General features: G+C 47.3%; 1 protein-coding gene across 7 annotated transcripts in view; it reads right to left on the reverse strand.

Annotated features, from left to right (window-relative positions):
- Positions 1–18,161, reverse strand: part of LOC123767687 (collagen alpha-1(I) chain) — a 484,084-nt gene that overhangs the window by 24,596 nt on the left and 441,327 nt on the right. For all 7 annotated transcript variants that reach the window (XM_069310463.1, XM_069310465.1, XM_069310462.1 and 4 more), the window contains one exon: positions 2,356–2,438. The gene's annotated coding sequence lies outside the window, so the exon portion shown is untranslated. The remainder of the gene's footprint in view (positions 1–2,355; positions 2,439–18,161) is intronic.

The raw sequence follows: 18,161 nt of genomic DNA on the forward strand, positions 1-18,161 counted from the left end.
TCCTCTTGCTGCTTCTATGTTGGTTCGGGGTCTTGAAGTGGGTAGAATATAGTTGTGCATTAATTGGCTGTTGATTGCTGGTGTTGACTTTATATGTAGTGCCTCACTGATGTCGAGTCTCCTGCTATCCTGCATTTATCGATGATTTCTGTGTTGCTTGTTAAGATTTCTCTGGTGATGGTCTGGTTGTGAGAAGAGATTGTATGTTCCTTCATGGAGCCCTGTTGTTTGTGCATAGTTAATCGCCTAGAAAGAAACGTTGTTGTTTTTGCCTATATACTGAGTTCTTTGGGGCTTACAGTCCCCAAGCGGGCATGTGAAGGAATAGACGACGTTGGTTTCCTTCAGGGCGTTATGTTTGGCGCCTGGGGAGTTTTTCATAAGTAGGTTGGCCGGTTTGTTTTTGTAGTAAATTGTCAATTATATTTTCAGATTTTTGTCCATATATATTATACATTGTCCATACATATATATGGACAATTATGATTTCTGTGCGATGACGTGTTTTGAAGGGATATCTGCGTGCGCGCGCGTGTGTGTGTACTCACCTATTTGTGCTTGCGGGGGTTGAGCTTTGGTTCTTTGGTCCCTCCTCTCAACTGCCAATCAATTTGGGTGTGTGTGTGTGTGTATTGTTAAGTTTTAGTCCAAGTACTGTGGTTGCTGGGGAGACAGGTATGTAAGTGGGAATGGGAGATCATGAAGATAATTTTAGTGGTACTGTATTTTTGCCCTTGTTATTAGAGAAATATGTGATTGTTGACAGCTGTGTGTATCTGGATAATCCAGTTATATTCCCATTGTGGGAATCGATTGATATCGTCTTCAGATTTACGAGTCAAATTGTCTACTGATCTACCTGTGATAAGTTGCGTGACATCGCCGGTATAGCAAACAGTGAGTGAGTGAGTGAGTGAGTGAGTGAGTGAGTGAGTGAGTGAGTGAGTGAGTGAGTGAGTGAGTGAGTGAGTGAGTGAGTGAGTGAGTGAGTGAGTGAGTGTGTGAGTGAGTGAGTGAGTGAGTGAGTATGTATAGAGGCTTGTGGTACATGGTGTCGGAGCTAGACACACTGGAACCGATTGATGAAGATTAAGTCACCCAAGAGGTGGCACGGACATAAATAGCCTTAGATTCAGCTACTCGGAACAAAAGTTCCAAGTAGCACGGGCTATGGTGAGCCCGTAGTGGACTTACCTGGCACAGGAGTGGGGCTGTAACTGCGGTGCATTGGAGCCCGGAACCCCCTCAAGTTATACGCTTGCAAGGTGAGATCTCACAAGACTTATACCACTTCTTGAGTGGCTTGATCTTAATAAATCATCAATCAATCATCGCTCTTTGCGTTGCTTCTGATGATCAACGTCCCTGCGGCCCGGTATCTGACCAGGCCTCTTGGTTGGTGGGCTGGTCAACTACACTATTAGACAGAACTGCTCACAGCCTGGTTGATCAGGTATCCTTTGGAGGTGTTTATCAAGTTCTCTTTTGAACACCGTGACAGGTCGGCCAGTTATGTCTTTACGTGTAGAGGGAGAGTTAGTTGTCTTGGGTCCTTAACGCTGATAGAGTTCTCTCTCAGCGTACCTATTTGTACCTATTTCAACGGGCATCTTGCACACCTTGCCATGCCCTCCCCCCCCCCACTGGTCTCATGCACAGACCAGGGGCTTTGTGGAGTTCTTTAGCAGATTTGGAACAAGTCCCTTTAATATTTTCCAAGTGTAATTTATTACGTCTCTTTCCCGCCTGAGTGAATTCTAGCAGTAAAAGATCTTTCACATTCTCTAGGTCAGCAGTTTCTCCTGCTTTGAATGGTGCTGTTAGTGTGCAATATTATCCCACCATAGAGAGTATCAGTCATACAAAGTACCATCTTGTTGGTGTTAAAGTTCAGCATCTCTTGTTTGAAAAGTTCTTGTTATCCAACCAGTTATTTTTCTTGCAGCTGCCACAGTTACTTTATAAGTGTTCTTTAAGAAAGTAAGGTCTTCAGACGATATTACTCCCACATTTGTTACACCTACTTTTTCTTTTACAGGATATCTTGAGGTTATCTTGAGATGATTTTGGGGTTGATTGAACTGAATTCACGTGGCTATCATTTTGATATTATCGTTTTCTATAGCGCAGTAGCTGGAGCTTATATTATGTTCTGTATCCCAATGAAAGACCTGATTTACACCAGCTTGAATTCTGCTCCTGTTGGATTTGAGACTGGATGCACCAGTCTGATGCACTGATGCATCAGTGATCAGTCTGACTGTGAGAAACTGCGCCTGTCTGAACTTGGAGTCGGTTGTGATCTGAGGAACAACAGGTATTTGTAATCAACATCAGGAGGTGAGGAAGACTTACCTAGCTCTGCTGATAGTGCCTTACGTGCCGCTCCTGTGCACCGCTAGCTGTAGGAAGCGTCTCACCGTTCCCGATACCACCATCTGCAACACAACACAACAGTTAGGAGAATGCGATGATTGATTGATGAAGATTAAGCCACCCAAGAGGTGGCACGGGCATGAATAGCCCGTAAGTGGTGGCCCTTTTGAGCCATTACCAGTATCAAGAGCTGATACTGGAGATCTGTGGAGGCGCGACTGCACCCTGCGTGACGGGAGATGTCTCCCGGACCAAGTGGTGACCAGATGGTGGAGAATGCGGCAGCTTCAATCACAGGTAAATGCACCACAAATAATCCAGAAATCTGCACAAAAATTACTCCTACCTGGTCAGTTTCCCCAGCTGTATGGGAGGGGGGGGAGGCTCTCCCAACACAACAATCCCCATCCATCAAGATAATTCCTGAAAGCTCCCTATTCCCCCACTTCCCCTTTTGGAAAATCCCACAATCCATTTACCAAGACAATCACAATTCTTTGCAGACATTCCCCACACAACCAGACCGGTCTGTTTACCTACCAGGGCACTCCAGCTACTATCAGGGAACTTCCCCGCCCCCGCGGGGACACCTTTCCCCACCCGCCTGGACACCTTCCCCCCCCCCCCCACCCCCGCGGGACAATGAGACAAAGCGGCGGGAATAAAAGAGAAGAGAATCATGACGCAATAAATAATCAGTAATATGGAGGCCTTACCAGGACCGCCGGCACCAAATGAGCCCCACTCCCCTCCGCCCCCCCCACCCCCACCCACTCCGAATCTCTCACACACACGCCCGCGCTCCCACCCACCAGTCACAGCTCAAGTCACTAGCATGAACAAATCCACAAGGGCCGTGACGAGGATTCGAACCTACGTCCGAGAGCATCCCAGACGCTGCCTTAATCGACTGAGCTACGACATGGTTAAAAGAATTGCAACCAGGAAATCATCCTGATTTACCACGGTTGATTCATCCTGATTTGGTTCGTTCATTTGATCCATCACGCAATTGTGATTTGTATAATGAAGTAGAACGGCTTATTGACACGGCTCGGGTGCATGGGGGGAGTTGTGTAAAACCCTGGTCTGTGTCTCGGAGAGGCTGCAGGAACCGTTGATAAATCAGGATGATTTCCCGGTTGCAATTCTTTTTTTTAACCATGTGGTAGCTCAGTCGATAGTCTACTCAGTCTACTCTGCCTTAAGTAGCTTAAGGCAGCGTCTGGGATGCTCTCGGACGTAGGTTCGAACCCTCGTCACGGCCCTTATGGATTTGTTCATTTGATGCATCAGGCTATTGTGATTTCTGTGTGTAGTGTAGTGTCACTGGTGTGAGTGAGTGAGTGAGTGAGTGAGTGAGTGAGTGAGTGAGTGAGTGAGTGAGTGAGTGAGTGAGTGAGTGAGTGAGTGAGTGTGAGAGTGAGTGAGTGAGTGAGTGAGTGAGTGAGTGAGTGAGTGAGTGAGTGAGTGAGTGAGTGAGTGAGTGAGTGAGTGAGTGAGTGAGTGTGAGAGTGAGTGAGTGAGTGAGTGATAAAGTTCATCAGGCAGCCAATAGCTACAAGCAGGGCCTGGAGAGGCGAAGTATAACACACTGGATAATATGAGCATAAGAGCCCACAAGAGCCATCAGAGGCAGCGGTGGTGTAGTCACAGCTACTGAACACCACTACACAGCCAGCCAGGTCCCTACACCACATGGCTGGAGTGATATGACCCACACCTGATTGGTCTAAGACATTACCACTTACTCCCTAAGACAGAAGGAAAGGTGAGGGGAGACACGATGAATACTCAGTGACACATGATGGGTTATGAAGAGTTGGATAAGGAATATATCATTCCTTACAAGTTGACCAGAGGGTGGGAACTACCAGGGCGTAAGCGCCAAGCCATTACGACTATATAGCACTTGCAAGGGGTCAGGATAAGGATTTGGGATGGGACGGAGGGGAAGTAATGGTGCCTAGCCACTTGGACGGTCGGGGATTGAACGCCAGGTGAGAAACAAGAGTGTGGGAGATAAGACAGGTGTTTCTTCTCACAGCTGTGAGAGGCAAAATGCACCTCAGAACTAATGTTAAATATATATATATATATGTATATATATATATATATATATATATATATATATATATATATATATATATATATATATATATATATATATATATATATATATATATAACTCAAAAATATTATATATAAATATATATAACTATATTGAGTTATTTATATTATATAGTATTTATATTATAGTTATATATATTTATATATAAATATATATATTTAATGAGTTATTTCCGTGTGAAGATTTAGCACCAGTCCCTCTAATATTTACCAAGTGTCAACTATTCAACCCGTCCCCCTGATAAGACAGTACTGTTTATAACTAGGTGGATAGTACAACTATCGACGTGATGGACATATTGAAATTAGAATTTGATACTATTCACTTTATAGTTTCTGGAAAAGGATAATCATGAAAACTAACTTAAATATTCATAGATTTAGTTTAGCACATGTAATATTAGGCCTTAGGCAGTGTGCATTAGGCCTACGATGGTTAGGTTTCATTAGCAACAACAACAATCTTTTCTGGTTTGTCCAAATTCATTGATATAGAAGTCAACTTTCTACTGGACCATCACGTCCATATATGAACCATCTTGAGGTTATTTTGAGATGATTTCGGGGCTTAGCGTCCCCGCGGCCCGGTCCTCGACCAGGCCTTCTTTTTGTTACACACTCCCAGGAAGCAGCCCGTAGCAGCTGTCTAACTCGCAGGTACCTATTTACTGCTAGGTAACAGGGGCATCAGGGTGAAAGAAACATTTTGCCCATTTGTCTACGCCTTCACCGGGGATCGAACCCGGAACCTCAGGACTACGAATCCAAAGCGCTGTCCACACAGCTAACCATAGGTCACATCGTTACTGTATGTACTGTCATTTATGGAGGCCGGGCTGAAATTATTATGCACCTTTCGCTTGGCCTCTAGTAAATACAGATTACAAAATGTTATGGAGTCCCAGTAATTGTGATGTTTTATTGAATGGATTCGAAAAGTTAAAGATCTCTGCACGTTTTCAAAGTCAACAACATCTCCAACTATGAATGGGGATGTTGTTGTGTACCAATACTCCACCCTAGAGAGCAGTGGTGTCAGAGTCATAGGTATGGCATTTCTTGTCTGAAAAGTTCTTGCAATCCAACCTGTCATTTTTCTTGCAGTTGTGACAGCTACAAGAAAGCAGTTGATGAAGATTGATGAAGATTAAGCCACCCAAAAGGTGGCACGGGCATGAATAGCCCGTAAGTGGTGGCCCTTTTAAGCCATTACCAGTATCAAGAGCTGATACTGGAGATCTGTGGAGGTGCGAATGCACCCTGCATGACGGGAGATGTCTCCCTTATGAATGTGTTAAGATGAAGATGAAGCCACCCAAAAGGTGGCACGGGCATAAATAGCCCGTAAGTGGTGGCCATTTTAAGCCATTACCAGTATCAAGAGCTGATACTGGAGATCTGTGGAGGTGCGAATGCACCCTGCATGACGGTCTCCCTTGTGAATGTGTTAAGATGAAGATGAAGCCACCCAAAAGGTGGCACGGGCATGAATAGCTCGTAAGTGGTGGCCCTTTTGAGCCATCACCAGTATCAATAGATGATACTGGAGATCTGTGGAGGTGCGACTGCACCCTGCGTGACGGGAGATGTCTCCCGGACCAAATGGTGACCAGTTGACAGTTGGAAGGGGGATCAGCCACCCCCCCCCCCACAGCCACCGTGGGAGGGGGGGATCAGCCCCCCACAGCCACCGTGGGAGGGGGGGATCAGCCCCCACAACCACCGTGGGAGGGGGGGATCAGCCCCCCCCACAGCCGTAGCGTCAGTGGCAGAGCGCAAGACAAACTCACCACCATTGTTTGCCTAACTTTAAAATGGTCCGCGCTGCCCCCCCCCCCCCCTCCATGCTTCTTCTTCTGTATCGATCCGTGTGTGTGTACTCACCTAATTGTGCTTGCGGGGGTTGAGCTCTGGCTCTTTGGTCCCGCCTCTCAACTGTCAATCAACTGGTGTACAGATTCCTGAGCCTATTGGGCTCTATCATATCTACATTTGAAACTGTGTATGGAGTCAGCCTCCACCACATCACTTCCTAATGCATTCCATTTACTAACTACTCTGACACTGAAAAAGTTCTTTCTAACGTCTCTGTGGCTCATTTGGGTACTCAGCTTCCACCTGTGTCCCCTTGTTCGCGTCCCACCAGTGTTGAATAGTTCATCCTTGTTTACCCGGTCGATTCCCCTGAGGATTTTGTAGGTTGTGATCATGTCCCCCCTTACTCTTCTGTCTTCCAGTGTCGTAAGGTGCATTTCCCGCAGCCTTTCCTCATAACTCATGCCTCTTAGTTCTGGGACTAGTCTAGTAGCATACCTTTGGACTTTTTCCAGCTTCGTCTTGTGCTTGACAAGGTACGGGCTCCATGCTGGGGCCGCATACTCCAGGATTGGTCTTACATATGTGGTGTACAAGATTCTGAATGATTCCTTACACAGGTTCCTGAACGCCGTTCTGATGTTAGCCAGCCTCGCATATGCCGCAGACGTTATTCTCTTTATGTGGGCTTCAGGAGACAGGTTTGGTGTGATATCAACTCCTAGATCTTTCTCTCTGTCTGTTTCATTAAGTACTTCATCTCCTATTCTGTATCCTGTGCCTGGCCTCCTATTTCCACTGCCTAGTTTCATTACTTTGCATTTACTCGGGTTGAACTTCAGCCATTTGTTGGACCATTCACTCAGTCTATCCAGGTCATCTTGTAGCCTCCTACTATCATCCTCTGTTTCAATCCTCCTCATAATTTTTGCATCGTCGGCAAACATTGAGAGTAACGAATCTATACCCTCTGGGAGATCATTTACATATACCAGAAACAGTATAGGTCCAAGGACTGACCCCTGCGGGACTCCACTCGTAACGTCTTGCCAATCTGAGACCTCACCCCTCACACAGACTCGTTGTCTCCTGTTGCTTAGGTACTCCTCTATCCACCGGAGTACCTTCCCTCTCACTCCAGCCTGCATCTCCAACTTTCGCACTAGCCTCTTGTGTGGCACTGTATCAAAGGCTTTCTGACAATCCAAAAATATGCAGTCTGCCCACCCTTCTCTTTCTTGCCTTATTTTTGTTGCCTGGTCGTAGAATTCAAGTAACCCTGTGAGGCAGGACCTGCCATCCCTGAACCCATGTTGATGCTGTGTTACAAAGTTCCTTCGCTCCAGATGCTCCACTAGTTTTTTTCGCACAATCTTCTCCATCAGCTTGCATGGTATGCAGGTGTGTGTGTGTGTGTGTGTGTGTGTGTGTGTGTGTGTGTGTGTGTGTGTGCGTGCGTGTGTGTGTGTACGTGCGAGTGTGTGTGTACGTGTGTGTGTGTGTGTGTGTGTGTGTGTGTGTGTGTGTGTGTGTGTGTGTACGTGCGTGTGTGTGTGTACGTGCGTGTGTGTGTGTACGTGCGTGTGTGTGTGTACGTGCGTGTGTGTGTGTACGTGCGTGTGTGTGTGTGTACGTGCGTGTGTGTGTGTACGTGCGTGTGTATGTGTACGTGCGTGTGTGTGTGTGTACGTGCGTGTGTGTGTGTGTGTGTACGTGCGTGTGTGTGTGTACGTGCGTGTGTGTGTGTACGTGCGTGTGTGTGTGTACGTGCGTGTGTGTGTGTGTGTGTACGTGCGTGTGTGTACGTGCGTGTGTGTGTGTACGTGCGTGTGTGTGTATACGTGCGTGTGTGTGTGTACGTGCGTGTGTGTGTGTACGTGCGTGTGTGTGTGTACGTGCGTGTGTGTGTGTGTGTGTGTGTGTGTGTGTGTGTGTGTGTGTGTGTGTGTGTGTGTGTGTGTGTACGTGCGTGTGTGTGTGTACGTGCGTGTGTGTGTACATGCGTGTGTGTGTGTGTGTGTACGTGCGTGTGTGTGTGTGTGTACGTGCGTGTGTGTGTGTACGTGCGTGTGTGTGTGTACGTGTACGTGTGTGTGTGTGTGTGTGTGTGTGTGTGTGTGTGTGTGTGTGTGTGTGTGTGTGTGTGTGTGTGTGTGTGTGTACGTGCGTGTGTGTGTACGTGCGTGTGTGTGTACGTGCGTGCGTGTGTGTGTACGTGTGTGTGTGTGTGTGTGTACGTGTGTGTGTGTGTGTGTGTATGTGTGTGTACGTGTGTGTGTGTACGTGTGTGTGTGTGTACGTGTGTGAACGTGTGTGTGTGTACTCACCTAGTTGTACTCACCTAGTTGTGTTTGCGGGGGTTGAGCTCTGGCTCTTTGGTCCCGCCTCTCAACCGTCAATCAACAGGTGTACAGATTCCTGAGCCTATCGGGCTCTGTCATATCTACACTTGAAACTGTGTATGGAGTCAGCCTCCACCACATCACTGCCTAATGCATTCCATTTGTCAACCACTCTGACACTAAAAAAGTTGTGTGTGTGTGTGTGTGTGTGTGTGTGTGTGTGTGTGTGTGTACGTGTGTGTGTGTGTGTGTGTACGTGTGTGTGTGTGTGTACGTGTGTGTGTGTGTGTGTGTGTGTACGTGTGTGTGTGTGTGTGTGTGTGTACGTGTGTGTGTGTGTGTGTGTGTGTGTGTGTGTGTGTGTGTGTGTGTGTGTGTGTGTGTGTGTGTGTGTGTGTGTGTGTGTGTGTGTGTGTGTGTGTGTACGTGTGTGTACGTGTGTGTGTGTGTGTACGTTGTGTGTGTGTGTGTGTACTCACCTATTTGTGCTTGCGGGGTTGAGCTTTGGCTCTTTGGTCCCGCCTCTCAACTGTCAATCAACTGGTGTACAGATTCCTGAGCCTACTGGGCTCTATCATATCTATATTTAAAACTGTGTATGGAGTCAGCCTCCACCACATCACTTCCTAATGCATTCCATTTACTAACTATTCTGACACCGAAAAAGTTTTTTCTAACGTCCCTGTGGCTCATTTGGGTACTCAGCTTCCACCTGTGTCCCCTTGTGCGTGTACCACCCGTGTTAAATAATCCATGCTTGTCTACCCTGTCAATTCCTCTAAGAATTTTGTATGTAGTGATCATGTCTCCCCGAGCTCTTCTGTCTTCTAGCGACATGAGGTGCGGTTCACGCAGCCTTTCCTCATAACTCATGCCTCTTAGTTCTGGGACTAGTCTAGCGGCATACCTCTGAACTTTTTCCAGCTTCGTCTTGTGCTTGACAAGGTACGGGCTCCATGCTGGGGCTGCATACTCCAGGATTGGTCTTACATATGTGGTATACAAGGTTCTCATGGATTCCTTACAAGGTTCTAAAGGATTAAAAGGTTAAACTGGAAAACAAGAGTTACGAGGAGAGACTAGAGGCATTAAACATGCCAAAACTAGAATATAGAAGAGAGAGAGAGGTGATATGATCACCACTTACAAAATACTAACAGGAATATACCAAATTGACAAAGAGGAATTCCTGAAACCAGCAACTTCACGAACAAGAGGACGCTGATTCAAGCTAAGAAAACAAAAGGACCGAAAAAATATTTGAAAATGTTCATTTGCAACCAGAGTGACCGACGGTTGGGACAACCCGTCGGGGAGCAGGTCGGCTGAGCGGACAGAACGCTGGACTTGTGATCCTGTGGTCCTGGGTTCGATCCCAGGCGCCGGCGAGAAATAATGGGAAGAGTTTCTTTCACCCTATGCCCCTGTTACCTAGCAGTAAAATAGGTACCTGGGTGTTAGTCAGCTGTCACGGGCTTTTTCCTGGGGGGTGGAGGCCTGGTCGAGGACCGGACCGGACACTAAAAGCCCCGAAATTATCTCAAGATAACCGTAAGAATCCATCGTAGGACGCTGTCTGTCGAACAGAACACAGAGTACGAGTCAACTATATAAAATTGAGTCCAAACGCAGTTAAAAGCTCTGTACCTCAGGGTACAGTCCTTGCACCTCAGGGTACAGTCCTAGCACCTCAGGGTACAGTCCTTGCACCGCTGCTTTTTCTTATTCTCATATCAGATATAGACAAAAATACAAGTCACAGCTTCGTATCATCCTTTGCAGATGACACAAAGATCATCATGAAAATTACCTCGGCTGAAGACATTGAAAAACTTCAAGCTGATATTAATAAAGTTTTCGACTGGGCATCAGAAAATAACATGATGTTTAACAGTGATAAATTCCAGGTACTCAGGTACGGTAAAAATGAGGACCTTAAACATAATACAGAGTACAAAACACAATCAAATGTACCCATAGTAGGAAAACAGCATGTAAAGGATTTGGGAATAATAATGTCTGACGACCTAACGTTTAAGGAGCATAACCAAGCAAATATTGCGTCAGCCAGAAAAATGATAGGATGGATTACGAGAACTTTCAAATCCAGGGATCCCATCACAATGATTGTACTCTTCAAGTCACTTGTGTTGTCCCGTCTTGAGTACTGCTCAGTACTCACTTCACCCTTCAGAGCAGGAGAGATTGCTGAAATAGAGGGAATACAGAGAACATATACGGCACGCATAGACGCGATAAAGCACCTAAATTATTGGGATCGTCTCAAAGCCCTCCAAATGTACTTACCAGAAAGGAGACGAGAGATATTAAATAATATACACATGGAAAATACTGGAGGGACAGGTCCCAAATCTACACAGTAAAATAACAACGTACAGGAGTGAACAATATGGAAGAAAATGCAGAATAGAACCAGTGAAGAGCAGAGGTGCCATAGGCACAATCAGAGAGCACTGTATAAACATCAGAGGTCCGCGGTTGTTCAACGTCCTCCCAGCGAGCATAAGAAATATTGCCGAAACAACCGTAGACATCTTCAAGAGGAAACTAGATAGTTTTCTCCAAGGAGTGCCGGACCAACCGGGCTGTGGTGGGTATGTGGGCCTGCGGGCCGCTCCAAGCAACAGCCTGGTGGACCAAACTCTCACAAGTCAAGCCTGGCCTCGGGCCGGGCTTGACTTGTAAGTTTTTTGCAAGCAAGACTTGCAAAACTTGTAAGTTTTGTGTGGTCTATTTCTCCGATTCCATATTCCACAACATGGCATTTATTCTCATTGAATTCCATTTGCAGTGACGCTCCAAGCACTTATTTGATCAATTTGAAGGATCAATTTGAAGGATCAATTTGAAGGATCAATTTGAAGGATCAATTTGAAGGATCAATTTGAAGGATCAATTTGAAGGATCAATTTGAAGGACATTACAATGGTCTGCGTCTCCTATCTTCCCTAGTATCATCACCTGCAAACATGTTCATATAATTCTGTATTCCTTCTGGCAGGTGGTTTATGTAGAGGATGAACATTACCGGTGCAAGAACTGAGCCCTGTGGTACTCCGCTAGTAATTCCAGTCAGATACATTGTCTCTGATTACCGCCCTCATCTGTCTGTCCGTTAGAAAAATTTTCATCCATGTCACAAGTCTCCCTGTCACCCCTCCAGCATTGTTACCTGGAGCATACCTGGTTGATGGGGTTCTGGGAGTTCTTCTACTCCCCAAGCCCGGCCCGAGGCCAGGCTTGACTTGTGAGAGTTTGGTCCACCAGGCTGTTGCTTGGAGCGGCCCGCAGGCCCACCACAGCCCGGGTGGTTGGTCCCACCTGGACCTCGTGTGAGGACGTGTCGGTCCCGGAGTGTTATCAAGAGGTGAGACACGAGAGTACAAGAAGGGAGTCAGTACAAGGCAAGAGGGGGAAAGTAGCCATAAAGCATGGGACACATTGTAGGATCCTTGTGTCAACCCGATACTCTGATGTGTCTCACTCAGTGTTGTCTGCCTGGCTGGAACATCCTCAGTGTTGAGTGTGTGAGTGTGAGAGTGTGTGAGTGTGTACACACACCTCAGTGTTGAGTGTGAGTGTGTACACACACCTCAGTGTTGAGTGTGAGTGGGGCCCTCAGTCTCTAGACTGGATGTAAGCGCCTAGCTGCTCCCGCTGTGTTCCCCTCTAGTAATTATAGGATCAGTGTGCCTCAGATGTCGTGTTTACTGTGCCGGGGGGAGAGAGATCCTGTAGTATCCACACGCTTGCCTGTTGAAGCTCATCTACCTGTTGATGATCTACCAGGCTATTACTACTCTCGCAGGCTAGCCTGCCGATGACTTGATGCATTTGCTTTCCCAGCCCACACAGTCAGACTGATCCCGAAACCTGCTCTCGCACAAGACAGTACATATATGACTTATTGCTTATAGTCATTATTTGGCTGATTAATAAGTACATATGTGGTATATGGCACGTTATATTTTGTTTTTAAGGTACACACGCTTCCTATAGATTTGCTAAACACCAGTTTTAATATTAGGAATTTCTTTTTCACTTTTATTAAACAATAGACATGTTATACAATATTTGACAATATCCTGAGTTACTTTACAATTTATTTAAATATTTTGGTTTTGTTTTATTATATTTATAAAACTGTAATATTAATATAGGTATAGGTTAAGTACTAATTGTAATTAAGAAGCAATAAGATGCTTATCTTAACATACTAAGAAGGTTAGGTTAGGTCGGTCTTTTCTATCCAGCTTTTCAAGGTAAACTAAAATATTCACGATAAATTAGCATGTCACATATGCACTTATGCCAATATTGACTATAAGCAAGTGCGAGAACGGGTTGGATCCCTACCCTATCGTCCATACCTACAACCCCCCCCCCTCCTCTCTCCATAACCCTCTACCCACAACTTCCACAACCCCCCTCCCCCCCCCCAGCCCCCACACATGCGGTGACACGCGGCGGGGAATGAGGTTGGGGGCCTGAGTGTCAGGGCTCAATAACTAACACCAACACATAAACCCGCGCCCACACCTGCTCCACACCCCCCACACCCTCCCCGACAGCCGAGGGGGGGAGGAGGAGGCTTTAAAGCCAGCGTGGTGGGGGGGTGGAGGAAGGCCTTTGGAAGAGGTGGGGGGGGGGGGGGAAGCAGAGAGTTTTGGAGAGAATTATAGGAGGAAGGGAAGGAGGTGGGGGGGGGGGAGTGGAGGTGGGGGGAGTGGAGGTGGGGGGAGTGGAGGTGGGGGGTGAGTGGAGGTGGGGGGGGGGGTGAGGAGGTGGAGAATTCTGAGAGGAAGCTTAAGGTGTGGGTGGTGGTGGGTGGTGGTGGGTGGAGTGGGTGGTGGTGGAGACTATATGAACAGGGTATATATGTATACAAAAAACAAAACCTTATTAGCAGCAAATGTCTAACCTTATTGCAATAATGTCATCCAGGCGACAACAGCCTTACATAGTCGTGGACCAACGAGACTGTGTCACTGTGTACCACAAAGGTCTCAAATGTACCCCAATTACCAGAGAGGTCATTGTGTACCTCTCCAACACGCACTAAGGCGTTCCTCCCGACCTTCCCCACACCTAGCCCCCCCACACCTAGCCCCCACACACCTAGCCCCCACACACCTAGCCCCCACACACCCAGCCCCCACACACCCAGCCCCCACACACCTAGCCCCCACACACCTAGCCCCCACACACCTAGCCCCCACACACCTAGCCCCCACACACCTAGCCCCCACACACCTAGCCCCCACACCAGTCTGAGCATGCACCAGCCTCCACTGGCAGGGCGGTACGCCACTAATCTCTCAACATAACCTTCCCTGGTAAGTAGCAAACATTGAGGCCACACTGGTATCCGAGAGGCGTGGGGGACCCGAGGCGGTGAAGGTGCTGGCGGGAGGTCTCTCTCTCAGCTCGTCACTCCGCCCCAGTCATTTGTAGTTACTTGGAGTCGTGTGTGTGTGTCTTGAGAGAGAGAGAGAAGGCGGGCGAGCAGCATCAACAGGTAGTTAGTTATGTGGGCACATTGATCTCCTCGACTGTTAGTGTTGTAAGGCGCTCTTATTCGTCCTCGTCACCTGGTGTGGTATTTATCTTGTTAAGACTTGAGATGTTGTTATCCTTCAGGGGTATCTGGCGAACTGGTCAACCAGGCTGTTGGACGCGGCTGCTCGTAGCCTGACGTATAAGTCAAAGCCTGGTTGATCAGGTATCCTTTGGAGGTATTTGTCAAGTTCTCTCTTGAACACTGTGAAGGGTCGGCCAGTTATGTGTAGTGGAAGCGTGTTGAACAGTCTCGGGCCTCTGATGTTGATAGTTCTCTCTCAGAGTACCTGTTGCACCTCTGCTCTTCAACGGGGGTATTCTGCACATCCTGCCATGCCTTCTGGTCTCATGTGCTCATGTTTCTGTAATAGCCCCTCTACTATTTTCCACGTGTAAATTATTATGTATCTATCTCGCCTATGCTCTTGAAAATACAAATTAAAAGCATTTAAGTGGTCCTAATAATTTTATTGAGTGGAGTCTAGCAGTAAAATATTTTTTTTGCATGCACTCCAGGTCGGCAATTTCTCCAGCTTTGAATTAGACTGTTACTGTGACACCATATTCCACCCTAGAGAGCACTAGCGTCTTAAAAATTATCATCATTGATATGGCATCTCATGTTTGAAGTGTTATTGTTATCCAACCAGTCTGTCAATCAACTATTGTTATCCAACAGTCAGTCAACAGGTGTACAGGTTCCTGAGCCTACTGGGCTCTATCATATCTACATTTCAAACTGTGTATGGAGTCAGCCTCCGCCACATCACTGTTTAGTGAGAGAGTGAATGAGTGAGTGAGTGAGAGAGTAAGAGTGAGAGAGTGAGTGAGTGAGTGTGTAAGTGGCGTGAGTGTTGAGTGAGTGGGAAGGTGGTGAGTCTCAAGTGAGTGAGTGCGGCTCTTATTATTGTTTGGTCTGATAATCCGTTGTGCGGGCCGAGAAATAAGGGCAATATCCCTTAAACTTGGGGCATAACTTTACCCAAACTTCCCTCGTAAGTTGCCCAAGGAATCGAGCGGCTGCCCCCCCTTACCCCCTCCCTCCCCCCCTCTCTCTCTCTCTCTCTCTCTCTCTCTCTCTCTCTCTCTCTCTCTCTCTCTCTCTCTCTCTCTCTCTCTCTCTCTCTCTCTCTCTCTCTCTCTCTCTCCCTCCCTCCTGCTGTTCAACCACCGCCCATGCTGCTGCTGCTGCTGCTGCTGCTGCTGCTGCTGCTGCTGCTGCCGCGGTTTTATTAACAGCTGGTACTGTTGATAAGGGCTGACGGTGGTGGTGTTGGAGGAGGCCCACGGACTTGTGGTTGAGGTGGAGTATGGGAGGGAGGGGATGGGGAGAGAGTACAGCATATAGGCCTACTGTATAGACCTCTCTATAGACCGCTCTCTGCACCAGTTCTTGGGAGGAAAGCGGCCCTGACCCGCCACCACGAGGCGGGCACAGATGACTGGTAACACAGAAGATAAACACTCTACACAGACAGTTAAGATCCAGGTCTCCACGTAAGACAGCAAGAGTGACAAAGCAGATATAGATGCCCAACCCCCTCCGCGCGCGACGCCAGTCCTTGCCTGATCAACCAGGCTGTGATTCACAAGTCAGACAGCGAGCAGCCGCGTCCAACAGCCTGGTTGACGCGGCCCGCAGGCCCACATACCCACCACAGCCCGGTTGGTTCGGAACTTCTTTTAGAAAACAGTCCAGTTTTCACTTGAAGATGTCCACGGTTGTTCCGGCAATATTTCTTATGCTCGCTGGGAGGGTGTTGAACAACCGCGGACCTCTGATGTTTATACAATGTTCTCTGATTGTGCCTATGGCACCTCTGCTCTTCACTGGTTCTATTCTACATTTTCTTCCATATCGTTCACTCCAGTATGTTGTTATTTTACTGTGTAGATTTGGGACCTGGCCCTCCAGTATTTTCCATGTGTATATTATTTGGTATCTCTCTCATCTCTTTTCTGGTGAGTAGATTTGGAGAGCTTTGAGACGATCCCAATAATTTAGGTGCTTTATCTCGTCTATGCGTGCCGTATATGTTCTCTGTATTCCCTCTATTTCAGCAATCTCTCCTGCTCTGAAGGGGGAAGTGAGTACTGAGCAGTACTCGAGACGGGACAACACAAGTGACTTGAAGAGTACAACCATTGTGATGGGATCCCTGGATTTGAAAGTTCTCGTAATCCATCCTATCATTTTTCTGACCGTCGCAATATTTGCTTGGTTATGCTCCCTAAACGTTAGGTCGTCAGACATCATTATTCCCAAATCCTTTACATGCTGTTTTCCTAGTATGGGAAGATTTGATTGTGTTTTGTACCTTGTATTATGTTTAAAGTTCTCATTTTTACCGTACCTGAGTACCTGAAATTTATCACTGTTAAACATGTTATTTTCTGCTGCCCAGTCGAAAACTTTGTTAATATCTGCTTGTCGTTTTTCAATGTTTTCAGCAGAGGTAATTTTCATGCTGATTTTTGTGTCATCTGAAAAGGATGATAAGAAGCTGTGACTTGTATTTTTGTCTATATCTGATATGAGAATAAGGAACAGCAGTGGTGCATGGACTGTACCCTGAGGTACAGAGCTTTTTAACTAACTGGCTTTAACTGGTCGGTAACTTTAACTGGCTTTTAACTCCAGGTACCTATTTACTGCTAGGTAACAGGGGCATCATGATGAAAGAAACTGCCCATTTTTGTTTCTCGCCGGCGCCGGGAATAGTACCCGGGCCACAGGATTACGTGTCCAGCGTGCTATCTACACAGCCACCAGCGCCCACAACTAGAATACGATGCATGTGTGGAAGCATCGGAGTGTGTATATATGAATGCTACACAGTATTCATCTATGGACATCCATATATGGTGAAACACATGTGAAGAACCTCTCATACACACACAGCTCCCTGACAAGAGGGAGCCAGCTTAGCTTAGCTGCCAACACCCACACATGGTGTCAGCAAGGCGGAAACCCGCCTGCTTTCATACCTCTCACTGTATTTCCCACTTCTCTACTTCCCTTCACCTATGCCTCTCCTTCCTCTTTACTCCCCCCCCCCCCCAAAAAAAAGAGGCCTAGGGGAGGGAGGCGCAGAAGTCTATGGTGCGGGTACCTCTGTGCTCCGCACAGAAGACCCGTTCTTAAAAAAAATTGTACCATTTGTACGGTATTCAATCCAGCGACCTATGGGGCAGACAGGCCAATATAGGCACTCGGAGACGCATGGCCGGTACGAAACTAGATGTATTGAAGAGCATATTAGACACATTCCTACCAGAAATGCCGAACCAACAAGGATGCAGCGGCTATGTGGGCATGCGGGCCGCTTCCAAGCAACAACAGCCTGTTGGACCAAGCTCTCACAAGTGGAGAGTAGAACAACTCCCAGAACCTACTCCAGGAATATTTCCAGAAGAGTAAGAATAACGTCAAATTTTGTCAATATTCGCACCCAATTGGTCTCCACAAATATCATCCACTCTTATCCATGGAGCCGGTCGGCCGAGCGGAGAGCACGCTGGACTTGTGATCCTGCGGTCCCGGGCTCGATCCCAGTCGCCGGCGAGAAACAATGGGCAGAGTTTCTTTCACCCTATGTCCCGGTTACCTAGCAGCAAAACAGGTACCTGGGTGTTAGTCAGCTGTCACGGGCTGCTTCCTGGGGGTGGAGGCCTGGTCGAGGACCGGGCCGCGGGGACACTAAAAAAGCCCCGACATCATCTCAAGATAACCTCAAGATAACCTCTCCATGTCCCCCCTCATTCTTACCCCCCCCCCTCTGCCTCACACCTCATCCTCACCTCCCTCATCTCCGGGAGAGGGGGGGGGGGGGGGGTTGGCCACCATGTTAGGCTTAAATGTCAGCCTAGAAGTCAGGCAGTCAAGTATCGACAGGAATATCATTTATTAAGCAACCG

This window comes from Procambarus clarkii, chromosome 67 (genome assembly GCF_040958095.1).
Source record: "Procambarus clarkii isolate CNS0578487 chromosome 67, FALCON_Pclarkii_2.0, whole genome shotgun sequence".
Classification (NCBI taxonomy): domain Eukaryota; kingdom Metazoa; phylum Arthropoda; class Malacostraca; order Decapoda; family Cambaridae; genus Procambarus; species Procambarus clarkii.